Source organism: Nicotiana attenuata, chromosome 8 (assembly GCF_001879085.1).
Source record: "Nicotiana attenuata strain UT chromosome 8, NIATTr2, whole genome shotgun sequence".
NCBI lineage: Eukaryota > Viridiplantae > Streptophyta > Magnoliopsida > Solanales > Solanaceae > Nicotiana > Nicotiana attenuata.
Genome location: NC_031996.1, coordinates 22798844 through 22811879, shown reverse-complemented (window position 1 = coordinate 22811879; position 13036 = coordinate 22798844).

Below are 13036 nucleotides of genomic sequence, written 5' to 3'. Positions count from 1 at the left end.
GCATTGTCCTCGGCCATAAGATCTCCAAGAATGGTATTGAAGTGGATAAAGCAAAGATTAAAGTGATATCAAAACTCCCTTCTCCTACTTCCATTAAAGGAGTGAGGAGCTTTCTAGGGCATGCGGGGTTTTACCGTCGGTTCATCAAGGATTTCTCAAAGGTGGTGAACCCCTTGTGCAAGTTGTTGGAAAAAGATGCAAAATTTGTGTTCAATGATGATTGCATGAAAGCTTTTGAGCTACTCAAATATATGTTGACTACCACTCCCATCATTACTGCACCATATTGGAGCTTACCATTTGAGCTCATGTGTGATGCTAGAGATGTGGCGGTAGGAGCAGTATTGGGGCAACGCATCAACAAGATATTCCATCCGGTATATTGTGCTAGTAAGACCATGAATGACGCCCAACTATACGGTGACCGAGAAAGAACTCTTAGCCATTGTCTTTGCTATGGAAAAGTTCCGCCCGTACCTCATGGGTACCAAAGTGATTGTTCACACCGATCACGCGGCGCTTCGCTATTTGATGAGTAAGAAGGAGTCAAAGGCTAGATTGATGAGGTGGGTGCTTCTTCTACAAGAGTTTGATCTTGAAATCATAGACCGAAAAGGGAGTGAGAATCAAGTGGCGGACCACTTGTCCCGTCTGGAAGAGGAGGGTAGGCCCCATGATGGCCTTGAGATCAATGATTCGTTTCCGGATGAACAACTCCTTTCCATGTCTTTGAGCGGGATGCCTTGGTTTGCCGATGTGGCTAACTATCTTATGAGTGGAATTATCCCGAATGAGTTCTCTTCAAACCAAAGAAAGAAGCTCAAACGAGACTGCTTGGATTATTATTGGGATGAGCCATATCTCTTCAAAATTTGCACCGATGGTATTATACGGAGATGTGTTCCAGAAGAAGAGCAATTGGGTATTCTTGAAGCTTGTCATTCTTCACCCTGTGGTGGTCACCATGGTGGGGCGAGAACTGCTACAAAGGTCCTAAGCTGTGGATTCTATTGGCCTACCTTGTACAAAGATGCTAGCGAGCTTGTTAAGCGGTGTGATGAGTGCCAAAGAGCCGGTGGGATTTCCAAGAAGAATGAGATGCCTCTCACCACCATCCTTGAGATTGTTATTTTTGATGTGTGGGGCATCGACTTTATGGGTCCATTTGTGAGTTCATGTGGGAACACCTATATTCTTGTTGCTGTGGATTACGTCTCCAAATGGGTTCAAGTTGTGGCTTTGCCAACAATGAAGCACGGAGTGTGGTGACTTTCTTAAAGAAAAACATATTCACAAGGTTCGGCACCCCAAGGGCCATTATCAGTGATGGGGGTTCTCATTTTTGTAACAAAGCCTTTGACACTTTACTCTCCAAGTATGGTGTCACTCACAAGGTGTCAACTCCCTATCACCCCCAGGCAAGTGGACAGATTGAGGTCTCCAACAGGGAGATCAAGAGTATTCTTTCCAAGACTGTCAATGCAAACCGGACCGATTGGTCAAGGAAACTTGACGATGCTTTATGGGCCTATAGAATAGCTTACAAGACTCCAATTGGTATGTCTCCGTATCGGTTGGTATTTGGGAAAGCATGTCACCTCCCGGTGGAAATAGAGCATAAGGCCATGTGGGCGTTGAAGAAGTTGAACCTAGAGTGGGATGTAGCTGCAAATCTTTGGGTGGAGCAATTGAATGAACTTGATGAGTACCGGTTCCATGCTTACTCCAGTTCGTCCTTGTATAAGGACAAGATGAAGTAGCTACATGATAAGTATATCCGGAACAAAGAATTCAAAGAAGGTGACCTTGTTCTCTTATTCAACTCTCGGTTACGGATGTTCCCGGGAAAGCTAAAGTCAAAATGGAGCGGTCACTTTGAAGTGGTGCATGTGACTCCTTTTGGTGCTCTAGATTTGAAAAACAAGAATTGTGAGATTTTTAGAGTCAATGGGCACCGAGTGAAGCACTACCTTGGTAAGGTTGATGATGGACACGTTGTGGCATTGATCCATTTCAAGTGAATAACGGTAACATGCGTCGTGCCGCGACGTTAAATCAGGCGCTTTTTGGGAGGCAACCCATGTGTTTTTCTTTCTTTTGATTCTCTTCTTAGATTAGGCATTGTTTTGGACTAACTAGTAATGAAGTGCATGTAGGAATTGGTTGTGCAGTGCAGCAAATTGACAAAGGAATAATTTGGCTAAGTATTGGAAGTTCGCGGACCGTGCCCAAAATTTCGTGGTACGCGTGAGCATTTCGCGGCCGCACCTTTTTGCTCGCGGACACGTAATTGAAAAGAGCAAAATGCCAACTCTCTGAAGTTGGACTGTCAAATATCCTTCAGCTTTCGCGGCCGCGTCCATATTTTGGATGTCCGCGGTGTATTCCCCGGCCGCGTCCATTATTCCGCGGACCGCACCCAGGTGCTTGAAGTTGTTCTTCATCAGGTAACAAAACGCCGACCGCGATAGAATTTTGTGGCCGCGTTCAGGTAAGTCGGTGGGTTCCACAAGCTGCTAAGTATAAATAGGGGCTCACTTTTCGACCCCTAACATTTCACCGCACAAAAAAAAAGTACTGTTCATTTTCTCTGGCTCTCAATCTTGTCTCTTTCTAATCAAGAGTTCTTTTCCGACTAAAATTTCGCAACTGGTATGTTCAGATCCTTGCATTGATTTTATCTCTTTCTTTTCTTTTCTTTTTGTTTTAATTTTTCTTTTTAGTTTTTAGTTAGAGTTAAATACACCACTTAATCTAAAATTATTGCTTAAGCATATGTGGGTAATGTTTACATGCCTAATGGAGGATAGGGGGAGTAACCTTGATTGCTAATTGAACGGACTTTATGCACTTAGTGAAAACCCTAGGTTAATGTGTTCATCAATACCAATTGCGTTCAAATTTTGCAGCCGCGGTTAATTTTTCGCGGTCCGCGGTAGGGTATGCGGCCGCGTTCCGTTTCTCGCGGTCCGCGATACCCTACCTTTTTATTACTGAGTATTGATATAAGTTCGCGACCACGGTCATTTTTACGCTGTCCGCGGTTGGTTCTTTGCGGCCGCGTCCATGTTTTCGCGGACCGCGCCCTTGAACTTTAGAGAGTCTGATAACAGCTTTCGCAGCCGCGTCCACTTTTTCGCAGTCCGCGGTTGATCATTCGTGGCCGCATCTACTTTTTGACGGTCCGCGGTTGTCCAAGTTCAGAGAGTCAGTAGTCTGAATCTGACCTCTTCGCGGTCGCGTTCAGTTTTCCGCGGTCCAGAGTGGGTGTTCCGCGGCCGCATTCACTTTTTCGCAGTCCGCAGTGCCTTGTTCTGAGAAGCAGTATCTCCATTTCATCTGCATTGTTTTAACATATGCTTGAAGCTTTTTTCTGGCTGTATTTCATTGCTTGTTTTCTGCAGACAATGGTCTGTTCCAGAGGTAGAGGTGATACATCTAAAGGGAGGGCAGAACCCTCCCGAGGCAGGGTTAAAGGAAAGACCAAGATATCCCTAGCAGTGCAAAAGTCGATTGGGAAGTTAAGAGCCTCCATCAAAGCTGCAGATAGACCAGCGGACCATTCAGACACTAGTGAGTATGTCCCTTCCCGGGAAGCTTTGGAAGGAGACTCTATGCCAACTCATGTCCCCGCATAGTTCCAAGGGAAATTCCAGTTACAAGATGAACCTACCTCCTCTTCTGAGTCGTCTGATGGCTCAGAGGAAGGTAGTGAGGCTTCGGCACCATCTTCCCCACCTGCTACAACTTCGGCTTCACCAGCTGGCCGTATTGTTGTAGATGATGATGATGAGGTCCCGGATGACGGGAGAGGGGGTAACACCAATATTAGGGGGTTGGCCAGATCCAGAAAAGTCGAGGTGTGGGCTGACAGAATTGTGAGCGAATTAGCTTATCAGAAGTTCCGAGAATGGTGTCCCCAAAGGTCACTCACCCCTGAGAGAGAGTTCATAGAGAGAGACCCTTCTTCCCCACAATACAAATGTCAAGAGGCAGTTTGAGAAGAGAAAAGGGTGGAAGTTCTTCACCAGCAAAGTTCCGGATGCCAATGAATACCTTGTCAAAGAGTTCTATGTAAACGTTGCCGACATAAAGAAGGGCACCACTGTGACAAAGGTCCGGAACTCGAAGATCCGGTTTGATGGCCACACGTTGAATGAATATGCTGGTTTTGAGGATGTGGAAGCAGTGTAATACTTGGAAAAGCTGGCATTTGATGAAGCAGCCCGTCCATGGTTGGCGGAGATATTAGCCCTAGGGACGACACCGGCATGGCTCACAGCTGGAGTTCCAATATACAGAAACACCCTCAGCTTTGAAGCCAAGGGGTGGTCCACCTTTGTATGCAGGCGGCTGGACCCATGTCAGCACGATAATGTCCTCCCACTCACCCGATGTGTCTTGATAGTCTCCATCATAGCGGGGTATCCTATCAATGTGGGGAACCTCATGTACTATCATATCACAAAGGCAGTTGGAAAGGAAGAAAGATCCTACCCCTACCCTAACTTCCTCATGTATTTCGAGGACCAAGGAGTTGAGAAGAAGCTCTATAACACAATGACAAAGCCAAAAAAGCCTTTCTCCTGGTATAACACCAAAGGATCGGACAACCCTAAAGCAAAGGGTAAAGCCGCTATCTCCACTGGCTAGTGTGAAGAGCCAAGGGTAGTAGCCGTCGGATCGGAGCCTTCCACAGCAGGGGGATCTTCAGCTGCCATACCTCCCCCTTCAGCTAGGCCATCCATCACCATGCCATTATATGTACCCTCTTCTTCCACTTACCCTCAGACTGCACTGCAGGTTTCTCAGACATTGTCCAGCATCAACAACTGGATGCAGGCAGCTACATCAAAGTTGTCTGTCCTATCCAGCACAGTAGCAGCACAGTCACCCCCGGCACAGCTTCAGGTACCTCCATCAGTGGAGGATTCATTGAAGGAGCTTCTGGACAACCAGAAGAAGCTCCTGTACAACCAAAAGACTATCCTGAAGACTTTGGATACACAGGGCAAGGCCATCAAGGATCTGGGCAAGCAAGTGAAAAATATGAAGAAGACTCGGGCCTCAAAGGAGTCAGTGGAGCAGCTGAAGAAGGACGTAGAGAGGTTTACTTCGGCTGGAGACATCCCATTGGACTTGCTCTTAGAGGAGCAAGTCACAGCAGCACAGGTAGCAGAGCATGAGGCACCAACAGCTGGCCAGTCTGAGGAGCCGGCTGCCACTACACATACTGCTGCAGAGATGATCCAGATGCTCCGCAACTCCGTGGTCCCCCAGTCAGATTTGAAGATCCAGTTAGAGGACCCGAGGGAGCTGCTGATCCTATGCAGTCTGAGGACCCCACTCATGTGCCAGACCCGATGCAGACCACATAGGGAGTTTTCTTTACTCTCTAACCATTTCCATGATCTTACTTTGCTATTAGCATTGAGGACAATGCTATCTTTTATTTGGGGGGTTGGTCTATTTTGATTTGGTGATAATTGCATAACATTGGTATGTAATAACTATGAGACTATTTTTCTTTATTATTATTTCTCTTTATTTTACTTTTGGTATGTATATATTCGTTACTTGCACATTTGGTATGTATATATTTTTACCATTTGATGTATATATTCATTTTCATTTATGTAAATATTCATTTTACTTCAAGTTTGTATATATTCAGCTTGATTCTCGTAGTTTACTTCATAACTTCTTTCGTAATTTTACTTCATAGCTTCTTATTTCCCTTAGCAGTTTCTTTTTAAGTTTTTAGATTCTTTTTGAGTTTTTATGTTGACAATAAGCCTTTGGTTTTCTTAATGCCACGGTTCTTTCTAAAGGTAGATATTGTGTGAACCGGGTGGCTCTTCCCGATGATGGATGGCGTGACAACCTTCTTAAGAGATTGAGTCCGTTTTCTGTATGTTTTTGTGTAAATAGTATTAATGAATAAAAGTGTCTCAGGCAATCTTCACTTGGGCCTAACACATTTACCTTCGACCTTATGGTTAGAAACAAGTTGATTGGCAAAGAATAGTTCTAGTTGTGACCTTTAGACTCTTGTGTTGACTAAGTAATCATCGAGTGGCTTCTTGGAGCCATTGGTGATGCTCAATCTTAGCTAGGGTTGTTGTGGGCCCTCGACTCTATTCTCTTTAACAATCCAATAGCTTGTGAGGTGAGGTATTGAATTGCAAGTCCAAGTCCCGTGCCAATAAGTCTAGAACTTGCCCTGAATGTTTGTTTAGGCGAAATTCTAAGTGTAGCTCGACTTGAGAAATGATTATAGTCTCTCCTTGATCAAATTTCAAACTTGAAAGATTCCGTAGCCTACCAGTATGATTTCTCTAGTCAACCCCTTTGAGCCGAAGCCCTTTTTCTTTCAATAACCACGATACAAGCCTTTATCTGTTCTATAATGACCCTCTCTTGGCACCCGATCTTTCCTTAGCATTCACAATTGGCAAAAGCATAAGTTTGGGGGAGAGACGAGAATGTGAAAGTGATAAAAGGTAAAAAAATGAAGAAAAGGGAAGGCAAAAGAAAAGAAAGAAAAGTCAAAAAGAAGTATGTCAAAAAGAAAGTGAATAAGATAGAAAAGTGAAAGGATTCAAAAAAAGCAATGATGAAAGGCATGGAATGATTAGTAAAGGAGAAAAATGATCGTAATGAGCAAGAAAGAATGACAGTGTGTCTCTCTAGTTCCCCTAAGGAAGAAGAAAATGACTCAAAGAGTCAAGAAAATATGAGCCGAAATGAGAAAATGGAGTGCTTAAGGAAAGATGAAACCATCATATGTCAATAAGTCCTACCTTGATCCAAAAGCCTTTATTACATTCCCGCAAAAGCCCTATATGATTTCGAGTTGAGTGAGCTTACATTAGTGGTGATTTACATAAGGGGCAAGCTTATGGTACTTAGAGCCGGACTTGTAACATTCCCTTGAGAGAGATGAGAGTACTTCTCCACAATCCTTGTTTTGAGTGCTACAATCTAGAGTGAGATTTGCTTATGGAGAGTAGAGGAGGAAGAGTTTGGGTTCCACAATGACCTACGTAGTAGAGCGAGCTTCCTTGGTGAGTTAAGTCAACTCTTGATGCTCTTGTGTCGCATTAGAACTATGGTACTCAAAAGGTTGTGTGTTGTTGATAATTCATTTGTGTTGAGGGTAACTGTTAGTCCCAATTGATGCATTATTGATTCACATTAGGGCAGCTGAAATATCCTTCTGTTTTGTTGAAGTGGAGGTGGGAATTACCTTATGTTCTTGAGGACAAGCAAACGCTTAAGTTTGGGGGAGTTGATAAGTGGGGATTTTAACCATTATTTGCTCTCTTTTACTTGCGCTTTCGGCTTAAAATGCGTAAAGGTATTCCCGAAAACTAACATAATATGCTTGCTTGCAGGAATTGTTCACAATGAGCCAAAGTGGCCATGATCAACTCATAAAGGAGTTAAAACATGAACAAAGACCAAGACTGGGACAAGAGCTGTAGAACACGAACCACGACATGAAATTGCGGCCGCGAAAGTGTCAACGCGGACGCGATCACTAATTCGCGGACCGCGAAATGGAGAATCAGAGAGGTGGTTTTTGAGCACAGACATGGACGCGGACCGCGTTAGAAAGTAGCGGCCGCGAAAGTACCACCACGGCCGCGATTGGATTTTCGGGGACCGCAGTTGCTAAGGTTCAGAAAATTATGCGGCGCAAAAGGTTCTTACGCGGCGCGGTGAAAATTATACAGTTCGCGAAACAAGGTTCAAACCAGTCCCAGAGGTGAAGAAACGTGGACCGCGATCACAATTACGCGACCGTGAAAGCAAGAGTGCGGCCGCGGTCAGAATTATGCGGCTGCGAAGCCTCCGTAGGGGTATTTTTGTCCGAAAATTTCAGCTAGTATAAATAGATCTTTTTGATATTTTTAGGTTAAGTTTGGTTTTTATTGAGCACGTGAGACGACCAGATTTACTGTTTTTGGCAATTTTGTATTAGATTCAACTTTTAACATTAGCTTTTCATATTTGAATCTAGCATTATGGATTTTATCTTTATTTCATCTTTGATTTCTGCTATTACCATGAGTAGCTAACCCATAGCTAGGGTTGTGACCCAACCCTAATGTGGGTATTTGATGGGTCTTGAATTTTAGGGCTTGAATGTGTATGGGTTAGTAGTATTTAGCCTAGTCCTTGCTAGAACTATGGAATTAGTGGTTACAAACACTGATTCATGCCTTTATGACTTAGCCTCTACTTGAGAAAGAGGGACTAATCTGGGAAAACTAGGCTAACAAGGAATTGGGGTGAACTCAAGAAATTGATAGCCCCAATTAAAGGGTTAAACCTAGAGATAGTAATACCCGACTTGAATTAGCGTCACTTGTATTGCATGAATAACCCATTTGGACTTGAGAAAGCCAAATTGGGCAAAATAAATCAAACTACCGAGAGGTATAGAGTGAGTACCTAGGTGTGATAGTTATACTACGACCCCAACCAATCACATGATTGTCCTAGATTCTTGATACCCGTTAGATATCCACCTAGGTGGAAGTCACTACCCTAGTCCCTTTAAACCCTTGAAAATCAACATAAAAAATATTATACTTAGTTTTAACTATTGCATGCTATAGAATAGAAGCAGAATTAGAAAACAAATCAACCATTTGTGAAAGTGTAATTAACAGCAAATCCCGCATCTAGACTCGGATATAAACCTAACTCCAAATAAATTAACTCCCTCTGGATTCGATCCCGGCCTTTGTTGGGTAAAACTGCATCGACCATCCTCGCTACTCAATAGTAGTGCAGGCTTGGAACCGATCATGTGCCCATTTGAACTCTCTATTATTCTGCACATCATATTAGATCTGGGATGACGCAATCGGTCATGCCAAATGATAAATCATTAGAAGTAGTAAATATTTTATTTACTATGGCATGTGATTCATCCACACCAATACTTGTGTAGTATAATCCAGAAAAAATTGCGGGTAATTTTTTATGCACACACTTTTCCCCGCTTTCATTGTAGTAATATAAACGTATTTCATATTTTCCTCATTAGTAGTCTCAATATGGTATCAATTTTGGAAAATAGCATTGAAACTCAACAAGTTTCTTTGAGACTTACTATAATACTGTACATTATTGATAGCCAATATCGTTCCTCTAGATAGTAACAAGATCGCTCTTCCAGAGCCCTCAATTAATTTTGTAGTACTAGATATTGTATTAATAAGGCCTTTTTCATAATCAAATAAGAGAAAAAAAAAATTTCTCTTAGTATTGTGTGGCTTGTAGCACTATCCACAAGGCATATATCTTCATTACTCATCTTGGATCCAATTAAAGAACGATTTTTTTTATTTTTTCATAAAAAATAAAAGTACATCATAAGAAATATCGAAAGACTAACAACACCATATAAAAGTACATCATAAGAAATATCGAAAGACTAACAACACTATAAAACAACTTACGTACTACTTGAAAATAAAAATAATTTCAGGAAGAACCAGACAAATAAAATACAGAAATAAAAATGACAACATAATTACATTCCCTAGTAAAATGATCAACTTCAGTATTGATCCCCAAAGAAGTCTTTAACTTCCAAATGAGTATGATCATCGAGGCCTTTAAAATCAACATCTTTAAAAGCAAGATTTGTCTCCTCATTGTCATCATATTTGTTTGAAAGTTCTGCCTCAAATCATTTTTAAAGGTTAAGTGAGACTCTACTGTGGCATTAGCAGAAGATGCTCCAACATTATTTGCCTTTCTTTTGATGGAATTTTAATAAAGCATGGCAAAATGCTCGGTCGCATGGTATTCAACTTTCCAATGACCTTTCATTCCACGTCAGTGACAGTTATTGTCTTTGCCTCTTGAGGGACTATTTTGAGAACCCATATTGTTCTCCTATTTGCCATGGCCACCATGATGACGATTATTATATTGTCTCTTGCCTTTGCCACGCCCACGTATATTCATAAGCCACGATAATTATTTTGTATTATTTCAGACATATCACGTACCGCTACCATATTCGCTTCGGGGAATGGAGTTGTCTCAATAGGGACGGACTTCATGATTTTTTATCAAAAGGTTATTACATTGCTCAACCACCAGAAGGCATGAGATCAACTCAGAATACTTTTTAAAATTTCTTTTACGGTATTGCTATTGTAAAACCATATTTGAGGCATAAAAAGTCGTAAGAGTCTTTTATAACAAATTCTCATTATTTATAACATCCCCACATAACTTTAACTGGGAAGTTATTCGACATACAACAGAGTTATACTCACTTACGTTCTTAAAATATTGCAACCGTAAGTGTATCCACTAATATCGAGCCCTTGGCAATATCGTAACTTTAAGGTGATCATACATTTCCTTCAGGCCAGTCCACAATTCAAGTGAATCTTCCACTGTCAAATATTCAACCTTCAAACCTTCATATAGATGATGACGAAGGAAAATCATAGCCTTCGTTTTGTCCTGGCTCGATGCTTCATTATCCCGAGTGGTGTCACCAAAACTTTTAGCGTTGAAGTGAATCTCAGCATCGAGAATCTATGATTGGTAATTTTTTTCAGAGATGTCAAGTGCCATAAACTCAAGATTTGACAAATTCGACATAATAAAAACTATCAAAGAAAATACGTAAGTTAAAAATAATAAATATAAGTATAGTGACTTAAATAATTTTTGCTTCGGAAGTAAAAATGTTCTGTTATAACACTGGCAATTCTAATCAATATGACACCAGGAATTCGCATTCAAAATCGCTGCGGCAGAACTATTTGTAAATACTTTATCACATGTATAAGTTACCAAATCAATTGGCATGCTCAAAGAAAATTAAAAGTTTTCGAAATGAAAAACTGATCATTCGTATTATGCGTACAAGTGGAGAAAATCAATTAAAATTTATTTATCAAGCATGAATAAAAATTGATTATGGCAACAAGGAATAAAATTTGCATATGTAGGTCTTTAGAAGCAGCCAACGGATATGCAACAAGACTAACATATGATTTTACTAAACCTTTTATTGTCTCATTATCTTGTAATAATTTATTCTTGTAAAATGAGTCACTAGAAATTTGCATTCTGTATAAACTCAAACACCAAATAAATAGTATTTAATCATACCTTGGTGAATTGAGCAAATTGAAATTTTACTCGAGAACAAAAAAATTTCGTGTTGATAACGTGTTTAGAAATATAGTTCAAAGTAACAGTATGCAATAAGAAAATAGACAAGAAAAGTAGAGAAAAGAGAGAAACTTTCTTATTTTTTCAAGTGTTCAAGTATCTCCCATATCACATCTTATGACTCTATTTATACTATTCCATAGAAGCTTACAAAAAGATAGTCTTAGACATGACATTAACAATTAAAATCATGGGGAAAGATCATGTGGGAGGTTATTTACATCATGGGTGAAAGTAGTGAAAGTATTGAATTAACTAGTAATTTACAACAATAACTGGATATTTTAATACCATTTACTGTACAAGATTGCCTTTCGGCGCCCAAAATTCTGGACATATAAGTGGCTTTTGTTAGAGAAATACATTTGTCTCCAAATGGTTTATAATGTCTTGGGCTACTTCATTAATGTAAATTTTTCTGTTTAATGCTTAGATTTTTTTAGGGGAATTGACATCGTATAATAATGCATTAATATAATTGACATTTTTTGGCCTTAAATTTAGTTTGGCAGTAGAAGGCCAAAAACGTTGGCATTGTATAGCCAAATTTTAAAAAACTACTTTCTGTTTATTCTCTTTATATCCCCCTTCCCTCCCCCTTTCTCTCCGTATATTTTTTCTTCTATCTCTCTTCTTTCTCTCTCATGGTTTAGCAAAAACTATTGCAAATTATACAAAAAATAATATGGAATGAAAAGGTAAGGTTGATCTCACATCAGAGAAAATCACAAGTAAAAATTAAGAGAAAACATAGGAACAAATAGAGTTCAACTTTGTTTTTCTTCTCTCTCTTTTTTTTTTTTTTTTTTGTTGGATTAAACGAGTGGGTGTGAATGAAATTGGTTGAAAACATCCAGACGAGGATATATACAAAATTTGAGCAAGATTAGAAGTGATTTAGACTGGTTTCAGGTAAAAAATCAGACCTAAAAAAATCCAACGGCGACATGTGTATATCACATTGTATATCATGTACATCAGTGTATATCACACACGGGTCTTTATGGACGTATGTGTATATCAGTTTGTATATCGTGTATATAAAATAAATTTTCATGGATATACATAGATACAAGTCTGTGCATACATTATATATCGTGTATATAACACAGATTTTCAGGTATATATACATATACACATGATAAACTGTCACGACCCGGATTTCCCACCCTCGGGAGTCGTGATTGTGCCTACTAGTGGAAGCTAGGCAAGCCAACTATTCCAATTTAATTACCCTTTTTACATTTTAATTCTTTAACAGTTTCAAAACAATATAACAAAAGTGTCACGCCCCAAATTCGAGGGACATGACCGGCGCTCGACCGGGTAGCCCCAGTCAAGCGGACCTGGGTGCCTTTCCTACCCCACGTATTACCCCGCATGTTTCATTACTTATTAGCCAAAAGAAATAACCATTTACAATTAAAACACCTATTTATTACAAAACATACACATGGTACATGATTTCTTAGCGTGGTTTACATTTTACATAGCCCAACATACAAGATACATATCACATAAGTTCGTGACCCACATTTTTCTGTCTACGGAGCCTCTAACATTGAAAATGGATGATACAGTACTTGCCGGTAACAAGGCTCCGGCTATACCTTATACAAATATCAAAACAAGATCCCAAAACGAAAGTGGCATGAGCCACGCAGGGCCCCGAAAGGAAAGGGGCTCACCAATTCAGCAGATGAAAAGTGATGAGGAGCTACGACCGGTGGACTGGAGTACCGGCTATGGATCCACCTACAACCATAACACGAATGTAGCGCCCCCGGCAAAAGGGACGTCAGTACACTGGAATTGT